Source organism: Aulonocara stuartgranti, assembly GCF_965226115.1.
Source record: "Aulonocara stuartgranti genome assembly, chromosome: 5".
Taxonomy (NCBI): domain Eukaryota; kingdom Metazoa; phylum Chordata; class Actinopteri; order Cichliformes; family Cichlidae; genus Aulonocara; species Aulonocara stuartgranti.
Window position 1 is genome coordinate 32,803,484 of NC_138943.1, and position 26,591 is coordinate 32,830,074.

Here is a 26,591-nt window from a genome sequence, read left to right on the forward strand (position 1 = left end):
GGTATTAAATATGCAATAAAACTACACTATATGGAAATAAATCACACACAAGCAGGTCAATTATAAAGTTAACTCCACTTTAGTGAATGCTGAATTAACAACACAAAGAAAATAAGTAAAATCAATAAAGTTTGTTAAACAATGATAAGGTATCTACCTCAACAGAAACAAAATAATCAAATAATATTGTGGGCCCACACGCACTCTCACCAAACACACACACACACCTCAAGTGCTACAGTCTTTCTGCTAGCAAACCCCTCGTTGCAGGCCTGAGTCGTGGCTAGGGTGCGTTGGGACCTAAAACAATATGGTCGCTTCACTTGTTGCCAAGCAGTACAAATAAAAAGCACGTGCAAACAACAGTACTCACACCTCCAGGCAGTTCAAGGGGATAGCGGGGAAACTGGGTCACGGCTACCAGCAGGCCGCGGCAGCAGCACTCACAGTCGTCCTTTCCACGTGCTCCCACGTGAACACATAACTTCAGCACACCAGCAGAAGGGACCTCTCTGACACACCAGCAAGACGTCCGTCTCCTCCTACTGAATCACACAACTCCACTAAATGCCAGTTCACATGTGATAACATTCAATCTTAGCATTAGCTTAATAAATAAAAACAGAGCAGAACAAGAGCTTAGCGAATATGCTAGGCTACGCTAGCAACTATGTTAGCAGTTGTGCTAGCGGCTGTGTTAGCGCTAATCCGTTTTACACAATAACATTGGATACAAGTGTCAGACAAAATCCACATTTACCTCACAGAAGGGTACAACAGTTCTCGACTCCAGTTAACTATCCGTCAACCCGAAAATGCGTCTGTCGCCCTTCTAAGAACTCTGCGTTCACTCGACACTGTTCAGCTCTTGTCTCTCTCGCTTCCTGCAGAGTGCACACGGCTCCCCACTTACTCCCACCCCTCTACCTGAGACTACTTCAGGGTTCACTGGAGCTGTAGTACATATCAATACCATATCAAAAATAATGACATAAACCTCAAAATACAAATAAAAAGGTTGTGCATTTAACTGACACACATCACATACTTTGCAGGTATACATTCTTGAACACATTAAACATTTGCAATTAACTATCAATATTAATGAACAAATTGAAATAATGAGCTACTTATATAGCCAGGGCTACACATTTATTGTATGACACTTCAGCGCTGGCTACCTTGTGACCCTACTTGAGAAGCAGTTGTGAGAGTAATGATGATTACACAGAAATGTCAACTGTCTGGGCCCAGCACTTGATGATACGTAATCCAAACTCTCAGGCAGCATGCCACTGTCTTTCTGGGGATGTGATAATTTAGTGGAGAGGTGTGGGAAGCCTGGAGTGCATGAATTTCCTCTCGGCGTTTGCGGTGGTGCTGTGAGAGGGCCCGGTGCAGACTGACATATCTAGCACAGACAGATGTTGAATGTGGGCTTGCGTGGCACCGTTTTGGAAATGTAGGCTACGGGGGGAACACGTGGCGGGGCAAAGGTAGCAGGGTACCCAGGAGAGGCAGGCAGAAGGGCTTGTATTAGAACATCTCAGATAGCTCTGCATCTACCTGGATGCATCCCAACACAGCCAGGTCAGAGGAGTGAAGCACTGGCCTCTTTGGATCCAGGTGGATCTCATGCTTGACCTCACTTCTCCATTTATCTGCAGCCATGTGACCATGCCTTGCTTTGTGCTGCAAGCAAGGCGACACCTTATTCTTCAAAAAGATGGCTGTTATGGCATTTCAGATGTGTTTATTTAGATTTTGGAAGAATGAAAACACAGAGTGATTTTGGAGTATAGTAGCACAAGTACTTGATGAAACACAAAGCTCTATAAGATGTAATCGTAATCAGATTATTTTTCTGCATGTTTTTCTATAACACATTACTGTACTAGGCAACTCACTTATCTGCACTTCAACTGCAGGTCACAACCAGCTCACTTGAAGTTGCAGCCATGACACAGGAAACACATTTGAAGAGTCAAATTAAGAACATTATTATTTTTATTGAATGAATGGATAAGGACAAGTCAGCAAATGGCAAACTCCACAAACTGCTAGTAGCAGCTATCCACTGCTGCATCCACTCACAGCAAATACACTGAAACAGCAATGTTATATTAAAACTGCTCAGGGTACGACGACAAAGGCTAACCTGTAGACGGACACATGTTGACGTTGTTGTCATGGACAGCTGAGTTTCAATCACACCATCTCAGATTGGTCAGATAATGGCAGCGAGAAAATCCGCAGTCTCTGATGCAACACGTTCAGCATGTAGTCAGTAAGCATCAATCAGGTCAGTGGTGTGAGAAGTGTGCTCCAGAGAAAGAGGTCAGTTTTAAACAGCACAGGCTTTATGCTAACCTCTTTTTTGTATCTAAAACAGTGATGAGCAGTTGGATTTGCAGCATTGCAACATTTGTAGTTTTTCCACACCTGCCTGTTTGTACAGTAGAATCACTGTGAAGTTCACTTTGGCCTCTGTTTCACTAATTTTGCTCTTTGTGTTCATACTTCAGCAAAATAAGTGTTCAGTGTTTTCAGTGGGGCTTAGGTTTCTGCAGTTTCTGCAGTGGATCTCAGGCCACTTATCAACACAGAAGTAATGTAACAGATTACTATCTACATCGGGTAATTAAGTAACCTGACACATGAAACATGTCAGTGTGAGTAGCATTGTAATATCTAAGGATTGGTAACTGTAATAACTGCCATGAGTCACTGGCCTGTTAATGAGTTAGCCAACAGATGGCAACAGCAGCAGTTTCCTGCCATCTGATGGCCAGCATACATTCTCTATAGCATATACAGGGCATCTCACTGGATGCCTATAAAGGACCCTAAGAACCTTCAAACACCTCCTGAGCAGCATAGTAGGCTCACCTACTAAAGCATATTCACTATGTTGACTAATATGGGAAAGCTATGAGTTAAAACAAGCTACGGGAAGTCTAGTCTGGATGTTTCTTTGGATTAATTAAATACTAACCTGTTAGGTAAGTTTCCTTCTGTTTTATTTTTTGCCAACTATGGTCTGTGGAAAATGACTGAAGCCTGCATGAAAAATCCCAAAGCGTAAGGATGATGTGATCCACTAATTAGTATATTCGTGGCACTGTGTTGTGTTTCCATTATGCCTTGTGTCAGTCAGTGTCAGCTCTTGACAACTGATTACTTCTCTCCTGTTCCCAAACACACTATTGTAAATGAAATAAGTATGAAATAGAGTGAAATGAAGCCTATTAAAACTACATCAGCGACTAGCAGTCACTTCCAAGCCAAGCTGCTCTGTTCCACTGTGAAAATGCTCATTATACACTTCATGATTACGGCTCCAAGTCTGTAGGTGCTACCAAGACACTTAAAGGTGTGATCATGTCGAGGACAGCCTACATGTTGTTAGTGTGTACTGCCAGCAGTGGACAATGTCAAAAATACATGACCACTCTGGCTTATGTTCGTACTCTTGTAGGTCCTTCAGTTTAGCCTCCGTCAAACATCACAAACTGTGTTTGCCTTTGTTTCTCCTGAGCATATTTTTGGGCTTCTTTCTTGTTTTAGGGTTAATTCAGCTACGTTTCTGTTCAGATTTTCAACCAATCAGTGTTTGAGCTACACAAAGCATCACCTCCACTAGGCTACACGATGATGACTTTTAGGCAGATTGCATGTGAGCGGTCTCCAAAGTCTCGGACAGGTTCAAATACATCCCAGTGAGTATAAGTGAATTTTCATAGGCCTGTTAGGCCTACTGTGGATTTTTTTTTCCGGGGGTGGGGGGTGGCATCGATGGTGTTTCTCTCTCTCTTTCTTTCTTGTGTCATTTTCCTGTGAAGCTGGTGGTTTGCACACAGCTAACTCTATTCAGTCATCAGGGACCGCTCAGTGGTAGCTGAGCGAGAGATGCCAGCAGCGTTTGTGTGGCTGTTTACTTGGTGGAAAGGAGTGTGTTTGATTATTTGGCTTATCTTTTTTTCATTAGCATACAAGTTCTGCTTCTGAGTTTGTTTTTGATAGAATAAAATGGTTTAGCCATCTCTCGACTCACTGATAAAATTCACTTTTATTGTTGCCTCCTGTATGCCTCCACTATTAAACACTTTTAGGCACTCGTAACATTGACAAAATCCCCAAACACACGAGTTAACAGCTCTGCCCTGATTTTGACACGCTTACATATTTAAAAAAAGGGCTTTGGAAGTCACTTAATGACATGCAGGGTTAGCAGCACTGTTACCAGAGTTGTGTGAGTACAAAACTAAAAAGAAAAATGACAAATACAACGTTAAGTTCTTAAAGGGCTAGCCCATTTAATATGACCCACATTAAGCTGTAAAACGAGTCACAACACAAATAACATATAACGGCCAGATTAATGGATAATATTAAGAAGCCAACAGTTCAAATGATGATTAAATTACAAGCAGATGTTCAGAAACAGTAAATATCACCATGTTAAGTAAATGATAGAGAGAGAGGAGAGAGAGAAAAGGGTAATCGAGCAACTGCCCTGAGCTTGTGTTTAATATCAATGCAATTTCAGAGCTGCTTGTATTATTTACTGAAATGCTGTTGAGGGCACTGAACAAATTTCCTTTATTGTCCAAATGGCTCTTTGCAAAGTCCTGATTCACTCTGTTTGGGTTTGACAATTATTACCCTGGATACAGCGTCCTCTGCAAAGGACAAATAGACTTCTAAATGTAAGCGTGCAGTGCTACATATGTTAATGTACCGTATATGTTGTCATAAGCTTTTCAGGGCAGTAGCAGTTTAATCTACGGGCCATCTGGGGGGAGTGTAATGGAGATAGCCAGATTAGAATTTGTGGGCTTTTGATGCATGTGTTAGCAACTCTCCTTTAAATAAAATTTTATTGCAGTTCAGCTAGGCATTCTGGGAAAACTACATGACCTAATGATATTTTACCTGTTCTACATTTCATTTTTGGGGCAAAGAATAAAAAGATAAAAGGGGGGAAATAACTCAGAGTGATGCATCAAGCAAAGCAGGATGAAAACTAATGCTCAAACTAATGAATAAAGCTAATTTTGCAGCAGCCATTGGCTTATGAACCTATGAATCCAATGCCCTCGATAATACATGTGGTCAGCAGACCCACTACATGGCCAGTTCTGTCCTCATTAAATGTACATAAGTTATAGAATGGCCCTTTTAATTTCAGTAATTTATGTTATCCTATAAAAACAGCTGTAGTGCAATCAATCAGACAAAGCCTCTTTCTGACATTGTGCTTGGTATGAAGCGAAGTGTTTCCCCTGGGCTCCGGTCTTAGCTCAGGGTAAGACTAATGACTCCCTGTCTTGAGTGGCCTGAACCTCGCTTCCAGCTGCTACAGCATTGTTAGAAAGGCTACTCTGATCCATTCAAAAGAGGACTCGTGTTATCTGCTGCGAGTTCACCTCCACCGCCAACAACCTGCATGGGCAGCGGCAGGAGCAGGTCTTTCAGAGATTCAGTCCGCATTTTTCCACATCGGTTACCGCAGGATAAGCTCTGAGCCGAGCTCCTAACATGGCAAACGCCCTCCTACTTTGAGAGGATCAGCCTCAGCACGCTACAGTCACAGCAATTTAGGATCTGATGCCTCTGACCTTCAGAGGGGAAAAAGAGCGGATAAAATAGTAAGCAAAGAAATAATAAGTACAATTTTATTTGTGCTGACACATAGTGCAAACCGGCCGTAATAAGTCTCCAGGGAGCTGAGAAGGTGGGGAATTTGATGCGCAGCCTACAAATTCACCTCCGGAGGTGAGATTTTTAAAGATGTATTTATTTTTCAGGGTTGTCAAAACTCACTATCTGTCCTTTACAGTCTGTTTTAGAGTAAAATGTCCACAGGCACTGCACCTCTCAGCCTGACATTAGCATGCTGGTCTACCTTTAGAGTTCATCTCTGGCATTCACATTAAAGTCCTATTTCTCATCGTCTCACCAAAAATTTGTCATGCGTGGCACCGGCTCTACCGATATCTACTTTTTTCCTGTCAAACCAGAGAGCATGTTCATGATTATAAATACATACTGAGAATTGTTTTAACTTTATAAAAAAGCTTTAATAAAGATTCTAGACAAAATGCTAAGGTTTTATTGGGACACTAGGTATATCATGCTGGGAAGTGTGCAATAATAGCATAAGGAATTCAATATGATTTGTTGAAGCACCTAATTGTTTTTAATGTGAAATTCAGTATCGGTAGTCTGCTCCAGTACAGCCCAGACAGAGAAAACAAAATGGAACAAGGTTGTGACACAATGTAGGATTTAATAGCACAAATATCAGATGGGAGACCAAAAAAGAACTACAAAGGAGAGTGACTGTCCGACTCCCACTGTATTAATCAGTTAGTAAAAAACCAACAAGGCTACAAATTAAATAAATTATTATCACAAATCTACTGCTATGAAGAAAATAAACAAGGAATGGGTTTCCCTAAAGTTTTTATACAGTCTTCTTAATGGACTACTAGAGGAAGAGAACAATATGAAAACAACCCCACCAAGGCTGGAGACTGAGCTCTCAGGGCTCTGTGTGCAGCAGGCAGAGGTGAGGATCCAAACGCAGGACTCGTGAAGACAAATTTCAACAGAAAACCACAGCTTTATTGCTGGCAAAGCACAAAACATGAACAGAACAACGAACCCTGAGAACCAGAAACACACAGGCATGATCTGATAGTACAACGCAACACTGGGTTGAGGAAAACACAGGGCTAATATACACAGGGTGGTAATCAGGGAATGGGTAACAGGAGGGAGACACAGCTGGGAGAAATTGGGGCTAATGAGACAGGAGGAGCAGAGCTGGACACACTGATATAAGACACAATCCTTCAAAATAAAACAGGAAACAATACACAAGGATGCAGACTAGGAAACACAGACTTAACACGGGCAGAACTAAAAATAAACCAGAATAAGCTGGAACATAGAACATCATCATCAAATAGATGATGATGAGTTTTGCGAGATCTCGCAAAAATAAATTGGGAACTCGCAAAAATTTCATACATCTCCGAAAACGTTGGAGCACTTTTGCAAATATGTGATGTCTTGTAAACCGAGCAGATATCTGACGTTTACACAACTACATTCACACCTCAAAATATCTTAAAAGTGTGTTTTGTGACCCAGAAAGAGTAATATTACAACTAAGTAGCTGCCGCCATTGTTGGAATTCAACTTTTGCGAGATCTCGCAAAAGTCCGTCTGTTTTTTTTCTCCCATGTCCCCTGCGGGGCTCCGTAGTAAGAAGTAACATTGATTGCCAAAATGTAATTATGTTCACACTATCCTTTATTTGGAATGCCTTGCTTTGCATAAAAGTGATTAAAAACCACAATTATTAAAATTCTAGAATGTATCTTATACATAGAAGGAAACAGTAAGAGAATTCTAAACACAACATGAGCCACATGAAAATCCATCTGTGTACAATGGACTTTGGATTTTGTGTCTCTCTCTCCTATTGTCTCCCCTTCCAGCTGCAGATCAGCTGAAAGGGGATGGGCTGCAGTGCGACTTTGCACTGCTGTGGACAGCCTTAGTCTTAATAACATTTAAAAAGAAGTAATAATGCATCTGCAGAGTAAGAGGAGAGATTACTTTTAGGGATGATGACCTTGTTGACATTGATCTTCTCTGCATGAGAGGAGATGAAAGAAGCTAACAGGTGAGGCTTATCTGATTTTGGAACAGATTATCTGATTTCATTGTCTAACTGACCGGAATCTGGCTGCTGCTGTTTTGCCTCTGCAGAGCTCACACATCCTAAGTCGATCTCTGTCTATAAATCAATTCGAGGCTGTCTGTTTATTTTTCTTATGATTGTTAAAGAAAAGCTAAATTGTCGCTCCATTAAAATGCTGTCCGAACTTCACTGATGACAGAGTAGTTACAATGTTAAAGCCTCATCACTAAATTATTACTTACGAGCTCTTTGTCCAACAGTATTGGCAAAGTGGGTATGAGAAAATAGGCGAGAGAGAGAAAGTTGTGCAGAGAAAATAATATCACAATGACTGCTTTGTTGTGGGAATCAAATAAAAGACTTTCCTCCAAGAAAGATGAAGTTCCATCTCATTGATAAGGTAATGATGTATGCCATGGGTCAGACAGAGAGTGGCGATAATGATGCTAGTCGTTTAACATATTTACTGGATTACCATCTGCAATTTTATGGCTGATTTACAGGCACTTTATCCCCTCTTTTCTAGCAGAGACTTCACAATCAAATGTGCATCAGCCATGCTTTCATCATCTCATGTTTGCTGAGCCAGCAAGGGCCAGTTTATTGCCACGGCGAAAAGTATTTCATTACATCCCAATACAAACGCTTTATATCTAAGTCTTTTTTCATAGTGAGGCCTCCATACACTACTGGCTTTTTGACCGGTGCTCATCTTTGCTGAGCCTCAGCGTGCACTCTACATACTCTTTAAAAGACTGAAGGATGATGGATGAAAAAAGAGTGCTCTCATTCATCACCTCACCTATGATTTCTGTAACAGATACTGAGACTAGACCACCTATTCCCACACTGTGTATGTGTCTATGTGTAACCTCAGTCTCACAGACTGACAGCTGGTTAGTGCTGTCACATTGTGCTGCCATTGGTACTTCTTTTTGTAAAAACTTTAGCCATAGATATGCAAGCAGAAGTGCTCTGCTAGTGTTAAATGTTACAGGACAGGCAAGCAAGGAAATGTCTGAGGTGCTAGTTGCAGGTGGGAGAGGTTTGCTTTTGAAATATATATTCAGCACCTAAGCCTAAATGAACTTTGAAATAAAATAAAGTAAATAGAAGTAAAAAGGAAGCACTGACTGGATGTTGTGTAACAAGTTGTGATTGGCAAATGAAGCCAGTGTGGAAAGCAATGACTGTAGAAAACATGGACGATGCGACAGCTCCCCAAAAATGAAGCCAAAATGTCTCCATCGCCCCCTGGTGTCTGGCTGTAGTATAGGTAATAAACCCCGCCTGCTCCATGTTAGCGGATGGGACTGGGGTCAGACTAAAATAAATTAATTCTCCGCAGATAAATTTTTTCCAAAGACTCTTTCTTTTATTATCAATAGTTCTCATCACGCTGATTTTTTGATCCTTCCTTTCCCAAGTTTGATTCTAATTACTACCACAATCATGTTAAATTGGGGTGCAACATCATCATAACAGCTTTGACTGGCAGCTGCAGTCACAGAGAAACTTGCGTATCTCTGTTCGGGAATAGCAGATAGAGCGTAGGCTCTGAGAGGAGGGCCAGCGTTTACGTTACAAAAAGGCGACCGACTGTTTTAACCTGACAGCCTGAGGTGTTCTTCAGTAAACTGGACTACCCGACAGAAGGACCTGAGGCCCCGCTGCACTTTTCCGCTAAGTTTTCTACAGTCATTGGTGGAAAGTCATAAACTACAGTTTTTGGAGTGGAAGAGAGTCCCTATAGACTCATATGTTAAAATGCCCTACTATGCAGCTCTAAAACATACAGCCTGGTGTTAAAATGAAAAAACAAAACAAAAAACTGATTGGGTCTTTAGTGAGGCTTTTACCAATGTTTGTTATGTGGTGGCTTTTCAAAAGGAATTGTCTATAAAATAGCCTGACTTGCTGTGTGGTGCAATCTTTTCAAGAGGTTTGTTCTTCAGGTTTGGTGAATGAAATCTTAGTATTTCAGTAATCAGTAAACTATCAGATATGTGTGATGCAAAAAAGTCAAAATGGGAGTAAAGACTCAAAGGTAAGGAAAAAAATTAGTTAGAACCCAATTAGTTTTGCAAATAACTGGGCAGACCCAAGACACGCTGGAGAGATATATCTCTCGGCTGGCCTAGGAACGCCTTGGTATTCCCCCGGACAAGCTGGAGGAGGTGGCCGGGGAGAAGGAGGTCCAGGAAAATGGATAGATGGATAGTTTTGCAAATAATTATGTTCATTGGCAACAGGTTACTAAGATGACTGGCTATAAAAGGAGCATCTTAGAGGATTTGGCACAGTAAAATGCATCTATAAACTGTGAATTTTCAGAATAGTGTTAAATACAATACAAAACAGCAAGGAGTTAATATTTGATGTATTCTGTATATATGTATTATGTTCTACAGTATATAATATCATTAAAACATTCAGAGAATGTGGAGAGATTTCTGTGCACAAGACAAAAAATCAATATTGTATTCTCGTGATCTTCGTGCCCTCAGGCTGCACAGCATTAAAAACAGGCATGATTCTGTCGTGGAGATCACTGCATGGGCTCAGCAACACGTCCTGTTTTCAAATCGCTGTCAACACAATTCACCGTTCTATCCACAAATGCAGGTTATTCTGCTCTATCAAACAAAGACGAAGCGAATGTGAACACAGTACAGAAATGCTGCTTTCTTCAGGCTTAAGCTCAGTGAAAATGGAAAAGTGGAAAACTCTTCTGTGGTCAGAGAAATAAAAATTTGATTTTTTTTTTGTTTTCTGGAAAACATGGATGCCTCATCCTCAGGATTAAGGAAATGAGGAACCATCCAACTTGTTATCTGTGCTCAGTTTGAGAAATCATGACCTATTTAAACCATTAAATAAGCACCTCCTATAGATAGTTTTGCGCTATGGCGTATTATATTCTTCATATTATACTGTGTCCTTCAGAGTTAATCAGCCCCATCAATGGTTGAGTTTGTTCATTTCCATCTGCAGCAATTTGTGACAACTTGTAAAATGGATTTTCTTGTCATGGAGGAAATAACTTCCAACATTTTTACAGCAGAAACAGACAGAGGTCTGTATAACCAGACAAGCAGCAAACAGTTGCTCCTGTCCCAGATGCTGAGGAGCTCAAAGACAAAAATGCAAACTTAAAATCATTTACAGTGGGGCAAAAAAGTATTTAGTCAGCCACCGATTGTGCAAGTTCCCCCACTTAAAATGATGACAGAGGTCAGTAATTTGCACCAGAGGTACACTTCAACTGTGAGAGACAGAATGTGAAAAAAAAAATCCATGAATCCACATGGTAGGATTTGTAAAGAATTTATTTGTAAATCAGGGTGGAAAATAAGTATTTGGTCAATACCAAAAATACAACTCAATACTTTGTAACATAACCTTTGTTGGCAATAACAGAGGTCAAACATTTACTATAGGTCTTTACCAGGTTTGCACACACAGTAGCTGGTATTTTGGCCCATTCCTCCATGCAGATCTTCTCGAGAGCAGTGATGTTTTGGGGCTGTCGCCGAGCAACACGGACTTTCAACTCCCGCCACAGATTTTCTATGGGGTTGCGGTTTGGAGACTGGCTAGGCCACTCCAGGACTTTCAAATGCTTCTTACGGAGCCACTCCTTTGTTGCCCGGGCGGTGTGTTTTGGATCATTGTCATGTTGGAAGACCCAGCCTCGTTTCATCTTCAAAGTTCTCACTGATGGAAGGAGGTTTTGGCTCAAAATCTCACGATACATGGCCCCATTCATTCTGTCCTTAACACGGATCAGTCGTCCTGTCCCCTTGGCAGAAAAACAGCCCCATAGCATGATGTTTCCACCCCCATGCTTCACAGTAGGTATGGTGTTCTTGGGATGCAACTCAGTATTCTTCTTCCTCCAAACACGACGAGTTGAGTTTATACCAAAAAGTTCTACTTTGGTTTCATCTGACCACATGACATTCTCCCAATCCTCTGCTGTATCATCCATGTGCTCTCTGGCAAACTTCAGACGGGCCTGGACATGCACTGGCTTCAGCAGCGGAACACGTCTGGCACTGCGGGATTTGATTCCCTGCCGTTGTAGTGTGTTACTGATGGTGACCTTTGTTACTTTGGTCCCAGCTCTCTGCAGGTCATTCACCAGGTCCCCCCGTGTGGTTCTGGGATCTTTGCTCACCGTTCTCATGATCATTTTGACCCCACGGGATGAGATCTTGCGTGGAGCCCCAGATCGAGGGAGATTATCAGTGGTCTTGTATGTCTTCCATTTTCTGACGATTGCTCCCACAGTTGATTTTTTCACACCGAGCTGCTTGCCTATTGTAGATTCACTCTTCCCAGTCTGGTGCAGGTCTACAATACTTTTCCTGGTGTCCTTCGAAAGCTCTTTGGTCTTGGCCATGGCGGAGTTTGGAGTCTGACTGTTTGAGGCTGTGGACAGGTGTCTTTTATACAGATGATGAGTTCAAACAGGTGCCATTCATACAGGTAACGAGTGGGGGACAGAAAAGCTTCTTACAGAAGACGTTACAGGTCTGTGAGAGCCAGAGATTTTCCTTGTTTGAGGTGACCAAATACTTATTTTCCACCCTAATTTACGAATAAATTCTTTACAAATCCTACCATGTGAATTCATGGATTTTTTTTCACATTCTGTCTCTCACAGTTGAAGTGTACCTCTGGTGCAAATTACTGACCTCTGTCATCATTTTAAGTGGGGGAACTTGCACAATCGGTGGCTGACTAAATACTTTTTTGCCCCACTGTAAATGCAGCCCTACAGTGTATGTGTACACTGTAGTGCTGAAAATCTGGGAATTACTGCAATATACTTTCATTAAAATTTTGTACTTTCTTTTTCAAAGACATAAATGAAGACAGAAAACTAAATAGCAGTGATGTTTGTAGGGTTACTGAAGTTGGACTAGCTGGTATACAGAGATGGGCAGTAATGCGTTACTTGTAACGCGTTACTGTAATCTGATTACTTTTTTCAAGTAACGAGTAAAGTAAGGGATTACTATTGCAAAAACGGTAATTAGATTACAGTTACTTTTAGTTACTGCGTTACTAAAACCATGATTTTTTTGCAAGAATGTCTCACGACAGTGACGTAAGCGAGTGCGCCGTTAGTGACAACAGCTGTGTGCAGATCAACAATGGATCACATATCGAGTGCAGGAGAGAGTATGAGCGTGCATCGTTTAAAGCGTGGAAGTACTGACCTTATTTTGAGTTTGATTCCATAAAAAGTGACAAAAACATTAGCGTCCATCGTGCGTGGGAAGTGATAGGTTTGTGGCTTGAACCCATCCGCTGGAACGTTGAAGACAATATAATTACACAGCAAGCAAGACCCGAAGTAGGCAAAGTTCTTCATGTTACTCATGCATGGGGGAGACCTGCTTGGAGCCAAGTGTCGTCCCACCACTTGACCTCCGTCAGACTCTCAGCCAGGCTCCCCATAGCACTCCTTTTATTGTGGTTACATGAATATACATAGGGTCATTAACATATGACGTCCACATACACACAAAGAGTACTTTGCCTGTGTGTGTGTGTGTGTGTGTGTGTGTGTGTGTGTGTGTGTGTGTGTGTGTGTGTGTGTGTGTGTGTGTGTGTGAGGTCAAGATGTGACCCTGTGAAGACTCCCCAAAGGCTGGTGCCAGGAGTCTAGCGGGTCCATCTGAACAAAAGGCTCTTATACTTAAAGAAATATACGTGTGTTTGCTAAACCATATATCAGCAAGAGAAGATACGGCCTCTCCTAGGAGGTGTGTGATCTATGCCAGAACACTCTAGAGAGGAGTGAACGCACTCCCCTCTTCATGCTACAGTTGTTACAGACCTCCTAGGATGAGACATTCTTTCAATCTACAAATGATTATACACCTCTAAGCATATATGGTTAAATATTTCTAAGCATAAATGACAATGAACAATACAAAACCTAACAGGAAGAAAACTTCTTTTTACAGCGAAAAAAACCCCTAAACTTCCAAGCAAGCGCCGAGTGCGCAACGACGTAATGGGAAATTCACAGAGAAACTCGCGGATTCTTCCATTGACCGCGACACACCTGCACCAGGGTAAACCTCCGTCTACCGCAGTCCTGCTTTACAGGTGAAAATAGAGCAACAGGACCGCTGAGTCTTTGACTTTATTTATTTTCTGCTGTGTTTTACTTGCATCTATTTGAAAGACTGAGTGTAAACACAAAAAATATTTTATTTTATGTGCTGGAATGTGTAGAAAATAGGTTTAAATATTAAACTAATTTATTCAAGTCAGAGAATGTTGCTTATGTTTAATTTTTACTTGATGCATAAAGTTAAAAGATTAAAACTGATAAAACAAGTTAAAAAAAAAAGAGACTTTTCCATTTGATTACATTTTGTATGATGGATTATGCAGAAAAAGTAGAATTGGGCTGAAAGATCTATCGATTTATCACCTATTCAGGTTGTAAATCATGTTTTTAAAAAGTAACTAAGTAACTAAGTAATTAATTACTTTTGAAAATAAGTAATCAGTAAAGTAACGGGATTACTTTTTTGGGGAAGTAATCAGTAATTAGTTACTGATTACTTTTTTCAAGTAACTTGACCAACACTGCTGGTATATAATGATAGCTACAAAGCTATGATTAGCATAATATAAACAAAGGGAATGCTAACCTTTTTCCGCTCAATAAAAGTTAACATGAGGGTTCCCGAGGATATTTGGCATGCAGACTGGAGCAGCCAAGGAATGAATCACCAACCCTCCGATTAGTTGATGACCTGCTCTTCCTGAGCTACAACCACCCCTAATATAATTTAATTCAATTTTATTTTATTTATACAGCACCAAGTCACAACAACAGTCACCTCAAGGCACTTTATATCATAAGGTAGACCCTACAATAATATGTACAGAGAATAATCCAACACAATCATATGACCCCCTATGATCAAGCAGTTATACGACAGTGGGAAGGAAAAACTTCCTTTTAACAGGAAGAAACCTCTGGCAGAACCAGGCTCAGGGAGGGGCGGGGCCATCTGCTGCGACCGGTTGGGGTGAGAGAAGGAAGACAGGATGAAGGACATGCTGTGGAAGAGAGACAGAGGTTAATAACAAGTGTGATTCAATGCATAGAGGTCTATTAACACATAGTGCGTGAAGAAGAAACACCCAGTGCATCATGGGAGTCCCCCAGCAGTCTACACCTATTGCAGCATAACTAAGGGAGGATTCAGGGTCACCTGGTCCAGCCCTAACTATATGCTTTAGCAAAAAGGAAAGTTTTAAGCCTAATCTTAAAAGTAGAGATAGTGTCTGTCTCCTGAATCCAAACTGGAAGCTGGTTCCACAGAAGAGGGGCCTGAAAACTGAAGGCTCTCCCTCCCATTCTACTTTTAAATACTCTAGGAAAAACAAGTAGGCCTGCAGAGCGAGAGCGAAGTGCTCTAATAGGGTGATATGGTACTACAAGGTCATTAAGATGGGGCCTGATTATTTAAGACCTTGTATGTGAGGAGCAGGATTTTGAATTCAATTCTGGATTTAACAGGGAGCCAATGAAGGGAAGCCAATAAAGGACAAATAAATCGATTTACTAAAACATTTCAGTCATTCTGATGTAGATGTTCCAGTGTCCTTGGGATCATTGTTGGCTGTTGTATGGCCCAAGCTTTAGCTGTTGGACAGATGTCCTCACATTTGTCTCTAGAATACCAAAAGTTCAGCTGATCACCTCAGTTGCTGCGTTGTGTTCAGGTCCTGTGGCTGCACAACAAGCCGGACCGCTGTGTATATGTTTTGGCGCTGTGCAGTACGGTCAAACATGACAGTTTTGTTCCAGAAATCTTGTTTGGTCTTTTCTCCAGATGTCTTGCCATGTTCTTTCCAGAGTGAAGAGGATTTTTCCTTACCACCATTCCAAACACCCATATTTGTTTTTTTTTTTTGTTTTTGTTTTTGTTTTTTTTAAGTTTACTGTCCTGAACGTTAACATTTAACATGCTCACTGAATCCAAGATAAAGCTCTCTGAGTGTGACTTCAGGGTGAAATTAGCAACTGTACTGAATGTATTTCCCTTATAAATAATCTTTGTCATTGTAGAACGATGAACTTGTTTAAAAGTAGCTTTTCTAACCCTTTCCAGATCAGCAGCATGTACTTCTCTAAGATTATTGGTGATGTCGCTCCTCCTTGGCATTGTGTTAAGGCACACCTGAAGGCTCCAGACCAGCAAACTGCCAGATCTGCTTTTATTAATGGATTGCATTTATATAGTGCTTTTCTGGGCCCTCAAAGCGCTTTACAATTCCACTATTCATTCACTCTCACACTCACACACTGGTGGAGGCAGCTACAGCTGTAGCCACAGCTGTACTGGGGCAGACTGACAGAAGCAAGGCTGCCATATCGCATCATCAGCCCCTCTGGCCATCACCAGTAGGTGGTAGGTGAAGTGTCTTGCCCAAGGACACAATGACCAAGACAGACAGAGCAGGGGATCGAACCAGCAACCTTCCGGTTACAAGATTCCCAACCCCCTGAACCACGATCACTTTTATTGAGGTGGTTACTCAGTTTTCATGCAGCGTTTCTGTATTTCGGCTTAGATTTTCTTAAATAAATACAACACATTGTAATACTTCATGTGCTGATGTTCAGCTAAAGTTGTATTTACCACATTTTATGACCTACTAAAGACCAGATGAGATTTTATCTCTCAATATATAAAACTTCTGAATTGAGAGGGGCTGTACTTTCTTTTTCACGACTGCATCGACAGTGTTTATTGCCAACTGTGCGCCATTAAATCAAAGAACCTACTCTTTTCCACATCAGAGTTGTGCATGAACGTGCATGAAAATGTTTTTAGTCAAGTGAGCAAAGAAATCTGCAGATAAAAAAACATGATGTTGCACATGATACACTGCAAAGAACAAGGCAGCTTTTTGGCACAGCTTGTGCTAATGGCAATTCAGGCAATGCAGCTACAAGTGCAGAAGACACACCATATGGACATTTGAGAGGTTTTATGAGCAGATCTGTGCAGAGTCTAACAGGATTTTTTTAATGCATGGTACCCACTAGGTCTGAAAATTTTAAAAAGCCTCTAAAGCACTATATTAAGTTTGGAGACTGATCTCTTTGGGGTTTCCCCCCCAGCATTAACTTTATATCGTGCATACATTCTTTCAAAATGGCTTATCTTTGCATTTTAAAGGAAATCTGTCTCTGATTCTATGGCAGTACTCATAATGCATTTAGTGCTGACAGTGGCGGTAATTGGGGACTGCATGGATGTGAGAAAGAAAAAAACACAATCAGCTCATTTTCTTAAACTCTTTTGATGTGTGACTTTGCACCCACACTTCTGTGCCATGTGGCATACTCTGTCCCTGTAATAAAGCTATTTTAGCGTACAAAGTCAGTCTCACATAAGACTTCCTGCTTTTGTAAATCTTGTTAAGTACATTCAGTGAAATCCACAGTTTTCTTTACAGATTTTGTAGAAACACGGTTGTTTCTAGACCAGGCTCTAATCTGACACATTGTGACGTTTCACAATGCTCTCACCTACGACACCAATCATGTTAGTTGTCATTATTGTCCAGAGACTTCCATCAGCAGGAACAGGGGATCGCACAAAGAAGCAACTGGTCTTCTGCGTCTGGCTGTGATGTTGTGGCTCTCTGCCAGCTTCACATCTTACCCACCTGTCAAGTTCTAAGGACTGTGATTGTTTTTAAAATTAACAGAAATTAAATAAGAGAAGACAGATGGGCAGCCGGAGCCCTATTTACCCACATGGCGCCTGCACTGACAAAAGTGCAAAAGTCTCCAACAATGACTGCTGCTGTGAGATAAAGAATTCTTATTTAAAGAAATGTGTGTTTTCTTTGTCCTCTGGTTTACACAGGACCACATCATAAATGAGATGCCAAGTCATATTAAAGGCTTACTAGCAACTAAAACAGAGATGTAAGCCCAGGCACAGCACCATGGCAACAATAAAAAACAAAGTCTAGTAATGCAGAGTGTACTTGTTGGGTAATCTGTGGATTTCGACTGCCTTCATCTGGCAAAATAAAAAAGAACTTTATGTTACAGATACACAACACATACTATGAATTACTCACTGCTCGCCAACACAAATTCAAATATTTAGTTATGCTGCACGAGAAAATGCAAACATATGCACTTATGTTTCATTAATTGTAGAGTGAGACATAAGTCTTACTGGAGATACGAGGCATATAATATCATATCATCACCATAATTATGCACATGTGAGTTCATCAGGGGAATGGTATGCACAATATATGCAACAATGAAAGCAGTTGCACTACATAAATACACTGAATGATTACTACAAATAGTTCAGGAACATGACAAAGAGTTAAAGAACAGGTCCCAACATCTACATCGCACAGAACTTACAGGGCCTTTGTGCACCATTCATTCCAATTAATATTACCTAAATATGAAAACAACTTTTGTATAATAATGTTGACATATTTTTTGATGCCATGAAAAATGTATCTTCACAGTTGTCCTGTTGGAAACGCCCAATGGTATTTGTCCACACCTCTAAACCTTCCGCTGTTTTCAGTCTCATTATCATATGTGTATAACATTAAGCGCCTAGCCATGCAGTCTGCTGTTACCAATAGCAGAGAAAGAATAGGTCGTGAACAGCTCACTGAATTTGAGCATGCGCAACCAGTATGTTTGTAAAGTTTCGTCCCTCGTAGATATTCCCCGATCAGCTGTAGGATTGTGATATTATGGGAAACTGGAAGTGTTTATGAGCCACAGCAACTCTGCCGCAAAGTGGCCACATGTAGTGCTGAGGGGCATAGTGTGTAAAAGTGGCTAATGCTCCTGTTCCAACCTGCTCTGGTAACATCAGCAAAAAAACTGTGCTGGGAGCTTCATGCCATAGTCGAGCAGCTGGTGTAACGCGTTTTATTTTGCTCTTTTCATTGCTTTAATACTGTGTTAACCTACACGGGTTTTTAACTTGTGTGTTTAGCACATTGAGTTTACAAATTCTAAAATGTGCTATATAACTAAAATTCCCTCTGCCATTGTCCAGTACTTTTGTCCATATAGTGTATTCATGCTTATTAGAGTAACAGAGCTAAGCATTGGTACCTCTGTTTATGTGTTTTTGTAACAGGTCATTGAAAATAACCTACAAGAAATGAGTTTTGAAAAAAGTTTCATGGTCCTTGTCTCTATGTTTGGGGGCTGGTCCAAACAAGTTATAGTTTATAAAAGGCATAATTTTTGGATCCAGTCTTTCATCTGAGTAGTAGAAGCTCAAGTGTAATAAATATGCTCCTATTGTCTTTGCTACAGATTTTGTGTCCATGGCTAGAATTTCCCTGTGGAGATCTCTGTGTGTAGTATTGTGATTGGATTTTAGCTACAATATTAAACCCGCAAAATGATGCCTCATTCCAACCTCACCCCACTAACATTAGAAGAGCTGCGGAAAATGAGAAACACATGATTCAAAGTCTGATCCGGAGGCTAAACAGCAGGAGCCAAAGTTAGAAGATCTTTCAAAAGACTTGCAGGAAGTCTGCCCATTAAGCGCTACCAAGTCATGAATCCTCCAAAACACAATAATGAGGCGTGCTGTGGAGCATAATGCCAAGGTCTGTCCCAGGTATAGATGCCTAAAAGATGTAGAGCATTATTTCCCCACACAGTTTCCACTTATTTCTGTTTTTAGTTCAGTTTTATGTAAAACATTAAACTTTGCAACAGTGATGAAGGATGAAAATAGTTTGAATCTTAAAACTCCTCTTACTTTTTCAATAAACAGGATAAAGACAGCCATTTGCACATTGCTTTGGGACTCTTGTATTGTGTCTTTCATTCTTTTTTTATTATTTTAGTACTGCAATGTCTATAAGGTGGGGCCAGGTTTCACAATGAGCTCACCCGAAACCCTGGCTGATTGGGACCCACACCCAATTTCACACCTTGGCTCAGGCGATTAGAGGATCATCAGGGGGTCCTTTTGTCCCTCTGTGGGGGGTTACTCCCACTAGGTTTAAATCTGGGACTCTCCACCATTTGACCTTAGAACTGAAGAAGCTTCTCGGATGAGAGGTGAAACGTCTTCAAGCAACTTAAAGAAGTCCAGACGCTTTTCTTTGCAAGCTCCTTTGACTACGATGACCTGGATGACTGAGAACCTTCACCAGACATAATGTCTATTATTGATTAACACCCTTGTATCCCACTCTAATGCTCCAACCTCATTGTTTGAGCTTATTATGATATTGTGTCTGATCCTACATTAGCTTTGTAGTCCTTTGTACAGAGAGTTCTTCTGGTGTGCAGCCTTGAAATCTTTTATCTTCATTGTTGAATCCGAGGTTTAGATAGTACAGTATAAAGGCCTATTCTTCTTTTATTAACAGCAACAGAAGTAGCAGAATATATTACATGGAGATATGATTAGATGACTGCCATCATTTTAAACCAAAAATCAGCTTAGACAAAGAGAGGAGTGTCCTCTTACATGAAAGAATTAGTGGCTAGGCATGAATTTTTACATTTGGATATCATTACAGCTAAAAATGAAAATGCAGCAGCAGAAATATTTGCTGCAGTGGAAATGAGCCTGTGATGAATTCTTCATGCAAAGATACAACAGAGCACTATGCTGACTTATAAACTTGCTTTTTTTTCTTTCTTTTTTTGACTGTACTTGAGACTGTACTGTTTCATTCTGCAGGATGCAACATTTTCTGTGTTATTTGAATATTTTAAATGTACCTTTGGTTATATTATTTTTCAAATCTTTCTGCCTGTTGTTTTGGCTTAAGCTGCTTTTGAATAAAATAATCCCACGAGCACCAAGTGTTGGATAAGCGTGGAACATCTGACAAGACTAACAAAACAAAACAAACAACAACAAAAATTTCATCAATATCCAGTGGTACTGGTCTGTTAAGTCTTTCTTAGTTAGTTCTGTAGTTTTACCTGCGAGTGGCCAATAGAAACTCTGTTCTTGTCTTGTGTTTTTCGATTGTCTTTGTTAGATCTGTTACAAATTATTCATAGACAGTATCATCTGAACCTGAAAAGTAAATCATGCATGAAAGTGCCTCAATCCAGCTTATTTTAATGACCAGGAGAAGGTGAGTCTTCTCATTGTATCAAAATCTACAGAAAACCATCTCACTTAATCTGTGACCCTAGTAACCTGTTTCTTGATGAGGTTGTGGGTTGGTTTATAGTTTCAGATAATATTGATTAAAACATTAAGTAATCTATAATTTATGGTTAGGACATATGTGATGGTCAGCATCACATATCCTTGGTTTCAGAGTCAGATGTGCTCGTCACATCTGGTTTAATATCACCAAGATGGCGAAGCTTATAAAGCTCAGCTCCTGGCTTCATAATGGACACATCACCAACAAACGGGCAATGATATGGTGAGTGATATGGTGGCTGCATCCATTGCTTGTACTGTCTACAGATTTGTAGAGCTCCTTTTTGTAAGTTGAGTGTCCGTTAATCATTTCCTGTTTCTCTTAGTTTCTCTTTATAGGTTTACTTTCTGTTCTTTTCCCTCCCTTTTGATCATGTGATCAGCTGATCTCTTTGCCCTCCCTGTGTTCAGCTGGTTAGACTAGTGCGCCTTGTCCTCGGTGTGTTTTGCTGGTTGTTTAGCATTTAATTTTGGACCTTGCATCAGCCAATCAAATAGTCCTGGTGTACTTGAGTTGGCTGTTGGCTGATGCAAGACACCACCAACAAACATAAATTCACTTTGGTATTCTCCGTACTTGATGACGACTTGTTATAATTTCTTAGAGTTGAGTTGTAAATGTTATTAGTGCACTACTAGCTTTGGCATCATGGTCCATTATGTGCCTCCCACATGCAGGATTTCAGTCAGTGCAGGTACTGTTCAGGTTGTAACTGCTGTTTGTTGACGGTTAAAAAAAAAGCTATTTTAATATTTTTATGATAGTTTGCATGATAGTTAAAATTAAGTTGAATAATAACTGGTGTTTTATCTAATTTGCTTTTAAATTAGACTGTAGTTGTAAAATGTCTTCAGGCTCAAGAAGTTACATTAGATGTAATATTATTGTCATTAATGGTATTCTTATCTTTCATATATATATATATATATAGCCCTGCGACAGACTGGCGACCTGTCCAGGTTGTACCCCGCCTTTCGCCCTATGGCAGCTGGGAAGCGAATGGATGGATGGATATATATATATATATATATATATATATATATATATATATATATATATATGTATGTGTGTGTGTGTGTGTGTGTGTGTGTGTTTTCTGTGATTACAGCCATATTTTGGACTGTTTAAGTATATCATTGCCATATTTCCATCTCTTAAATTGGTCACCCTTCTGCTGCTGTTCTCTGTAACTTTACCTGCTGTGAGTTTTCTGCGTTTTGATTTTTTTTAAAAAAAGAACTACAGTAATGTAACTGTGTGTAAGTTTAAATAGAGGACAAATGGTGGGTAAAGTACATTTTTTGCGGAGAAAGAAACCAACTCTTTAAAGACAGATAATTGTAGCTGCGGGGCTGAACCTCTAATCATTTTCTAACATGCATATTTGTGCTCATTGTACTCCCAGCATTAGTTGGAGTAATACTGTTTGTCTTTGCGTTGTAACATATTTTCTCACTGAAGCTCCAGCCTCAAGTAAAACTGGAGCTTGCTTAAAGTCATTGTGATGCTAAAGAAAATGATCATGTTGCAATTTGATGCCTGACGTATTTGAAGATAACGATATTGTTGCAAATAACTCAACTACATCTCATTTAAATGATAATTTTATGTCATTGTGTACTTTTTGTGCATGCATAGAGCTGGGAGAACCATGTGGACCATTTGAAACTATACATTTAAATGACAAAGGATACTCACGCTGAGACTACAGAATGGCTCTGTTCGCTTTTGTCTAATTCAACTCAAAACTCTTTCATCAACTTTCAATTTGATGAATGAGAGAGCAGATTGGGCTGTGTGCTCTACTGTATGACGATGCGCCAATAGGGTGACAAATGGCTCTGGGCCTGGTGACTACAAACACTGTAAACAGAGACGGCGCTGCCATCGCTTCACACAGCCCAGCTTTCCACAGGGCTTCCTCACACATCATTCATCTCCTTCATGACTTGATGAAACTGTAAAGAACTCACAATGAGGATGGTGTAATAGTTCATACTGTACAGTGGAAGATAGCTCTTTGCCTTATGTCTGAAATATGGCCTTTGTGCACAGCATTTTCTTGCCTTAGATAAATATGGAAGGCCCATACAAAAGGAGTAATTATTTAAATATACTCTAAGTGTCATTCTTAATTGTGTTGCAAAAAAGCGACATGCAATTCCAAATTTTCTGGATCTGACATTGCCAGATGATTTATATGCAAGCCTAAAGTGTTGGGTTTCTGTGAAAAATCTGTCCTCAAATAATGCACTGTGGAAAGATTTACACTGACACCAAGCAATGAGGAGCTGGTCCGAAGCAAGAAAGGCCTGCAATATGAAATATAATATAAATATAAAATATTTTATATTTAAATATAAAAATATAATATAAAATAAAATATAAATATAAATATAAAAAGAGGCAATATAAAAAAAAGGCAATATAAAAAGAGAACAGCTAAGCGCTCACAAAATAAATGTAAATTTAAAGTAACACGTACTCAATATCTGCACAAACACCAGTGAAGTTTGGAAATTTGCAAACAGGCTATGTGCAATATGAAACAGGCAGATCAGTGTGACTCAGTCTGTGAGTTGATGAGTGTGACTCGTCTGCAACGTGTCTCTTTGTATTAAGGAGCTCAACTCAACCCATATGGAAAAGAAATAGTAAAAACTTATATGTGATTACTCATGAAAGTGGCCACTTTCATGAGTAAATCATATAAGGCTTACATGATTTACTCATGAAAGTGGCCACTTTCTCATTACTTTCATACATTGTTTTAGTAAGTATCCAAAACATACAAGTTTCATTATATCATTTTTCAAGGGATCTTATATCTCTTTTCACTCTTATATGCTTTTCATACAAGCTTCACACAAGACAGATACAAACTTTATAAGATTTATATATATCTTTTCCATATGGGAAAGATTGGCAACTGGTTGCATTCTGATTATACGACCTGGTTCCTATCTTTGAAACATTTCAAAGGCAGTGACATCACCAGCGCTTGACCAAATAATTTTGGTCAAGCACTGGTTTCCAACCACTGTCTCCCTTAGTGTGACTGTAGCATGATGCAACTGTAATTTCACAGAGAGATCAGATATTAAATCTTGTGTCTAACTGATCAATCATTCATGCTGACAATCACAGAGTTGGGTCTGCAGTTATGACCCATAGACCAACAGCACTTTACAGAGAAAATATAGCACGGTATCAGGTCACGGACATGACCAGCAGGACTCCCATTGCAATTTCCTACTGTAGCAGGTGCCACTGTCCACCAGCACAAATAATAAAAAAAAAAAACACAGAAGCTCCAGGAATCTAAACCTGGTGAGTAGAGCTGATGGTGAGCAAAGATCATCTTAATATGGCCAGAAAACGTCATTTGATGTTGTGCCAAATGAGAGGAGATCCAGCTCATGTATGTAACATACATAATAGGAACCACAAAGCTAAAGCAGACTATCCTGACAGGAGGACCAAATCTAATATTTTGTTTCTCTTTTTCAGGTGGAAGCTGCAGAACTTGATCGCCACTGTGATTTAACACTGGTGGCCTGTTTTGCCAGTTGTAATTGCATCTCTTTTTCACTTTGTGTGGCAGTGCTGTGTGCACTGCCACACATGTGGCTTGTGCTGCCATTAGTATTAAAAAGCTAAAAAGAACAGACATTTATGTCATGAAGAAACCATATATTAGAAATGCTTCAGAAAAAAGTGGATGCCAACATTTTTGCTCTCTAATACCGTTCTCTCTTGTTCTTGTTTTCCTTGCTTTGTTTGCTCTAGAAAACAGTCTGACAAACTTTGACAAACATGTTTTCCAAATAAATCTGACCACAGCCGTTGTTGCTAAGTAACAGGTTTCCAAAGACCTCCACCATTATTCCTCTTGCCCAAAAGAGACAAACAGAAAGACAGACATTTGACTGAAACAAACCCTGTGATACAAAAACAAACGGAGAAATGTGGGGAAGTGTTGTGTTTTCCAGCACAGCTCTCTCCAAATGAAGCGCTTGCCAGGAGGCTTAAGTCAACTCAGCTGGTAGCACAGATGCCGTCCATTCCCTTCAACGCAGTTGCCAGCGCAGTTCGCACCAAACTCTCTGTGAAGCCAATTTCAAAATGGAGAGCTGTGATTCCAGCTCAGGTCCCTGCTTGATGGGTGAGACGTCATGATTATTGCCCTTCACAAACGGAACAGAACCCATATGTTAGAAACAAAGGTGTCATCCTATTCATTTGGCAACTTTTCCTCCAGTCTCTCCACGCTTGAAAGTGGGACAGAGGTGCTTAGCATACAATATGGAAAACAAAACTTCATCCAATCTAACGACAGGTGGAATATCTCTGCGAGAATAACACATAATCATGGGCATAATTGCATCGTTGCCTCAAGTAGAGGCATAAAAAATAATACTTATATAAAACGCTATTAAACGGGTGTATTCACCGGATAATCGCTGCCTCCAGGTTGAATGAAATGAGGTTAATTAGAAGGCCACTGGAGGCTGAGAATATAATAAATTATATTCTCAGCCTTGTCTCAAGTTCAGTTATTTTAATAACTGAACTTGAGACAAGTCATGAAGTGTGTTTGGCAAGTTGGGGATAATTGAAAGTTGACAAACTTAGGGCGAGCAAGGAATTAAAAAATCTGGCAGACACAAAAGGAATGACACAAAATATTATCTAATACAATGCAAAATAAGTGCATCGTAACAGTTTTCAGAAACCCCGCATTAATGAAGGAAAAATACAGCCATTTGACCTTTTTAGCTACAGAAATAGTCATGTTTTGTCAACACCAATTAGCTGGATGAGCATGATGATCATGAAACTACAGTGGAGGGAAATAATTATTTGATCCTCTGCTGAATTTGTAAGTTTGGTTATTTACAAAGAATAGAAAAAACAGGTTTTATGTGGAGAGAGACAGATTATAAACCAAAAGTCCAGGAAAAACACATTACATAAAAGTTATCAATTAAATTGGATGAAATAAGTATTTGAGCCCTTCAACCCACAGACAAGCTGTGTGCCCATGTGGCATACAAATTACAATCAGTCATTCAGTTATGGATACTTCTGATTTCAACTGGTTATGTGTGTAAAGCACACCTGTCCACCAGTTTCTTCCATTCCAACCCCTCCATCCCCACAGGTAAGAGCTAAGAGCTGTCAAAGGACATCAGGGACAAGACTGTAGACCCACGCAAGGCTGGAACGAGCTACAAAATCATCAGCAAGACGTTTGGTGAGAAGGTGCTGATGCAATTATTCAGCTCCTCAGTCAGCTCCATGCAAGATCTGGCCTCATGGGTTGAGGATGTTCATGAGAAACGTGTTGGATCACATGGGGGGAGTTTGAAAGTGAAGCTGAAGGCAGCTGGGACCAGTCATTAACAACATCACTGGTAATGCACTATGGCATAATGAGATGAAATCAAGGTCCCCCCTGCTCAAGGACACACCTGTATAGGCCTATCATAAGTTTGCCAGTGAACATCTGAATGATTTAGAGAAGGCCTGAGATAAATGCTGTGGTCAGATGAAACCTGATGAAGAAGGGTCATGGATGCATCACGAGAGTGACCAAAAACATACTGCTGAGCCTACAAAGGAGCGC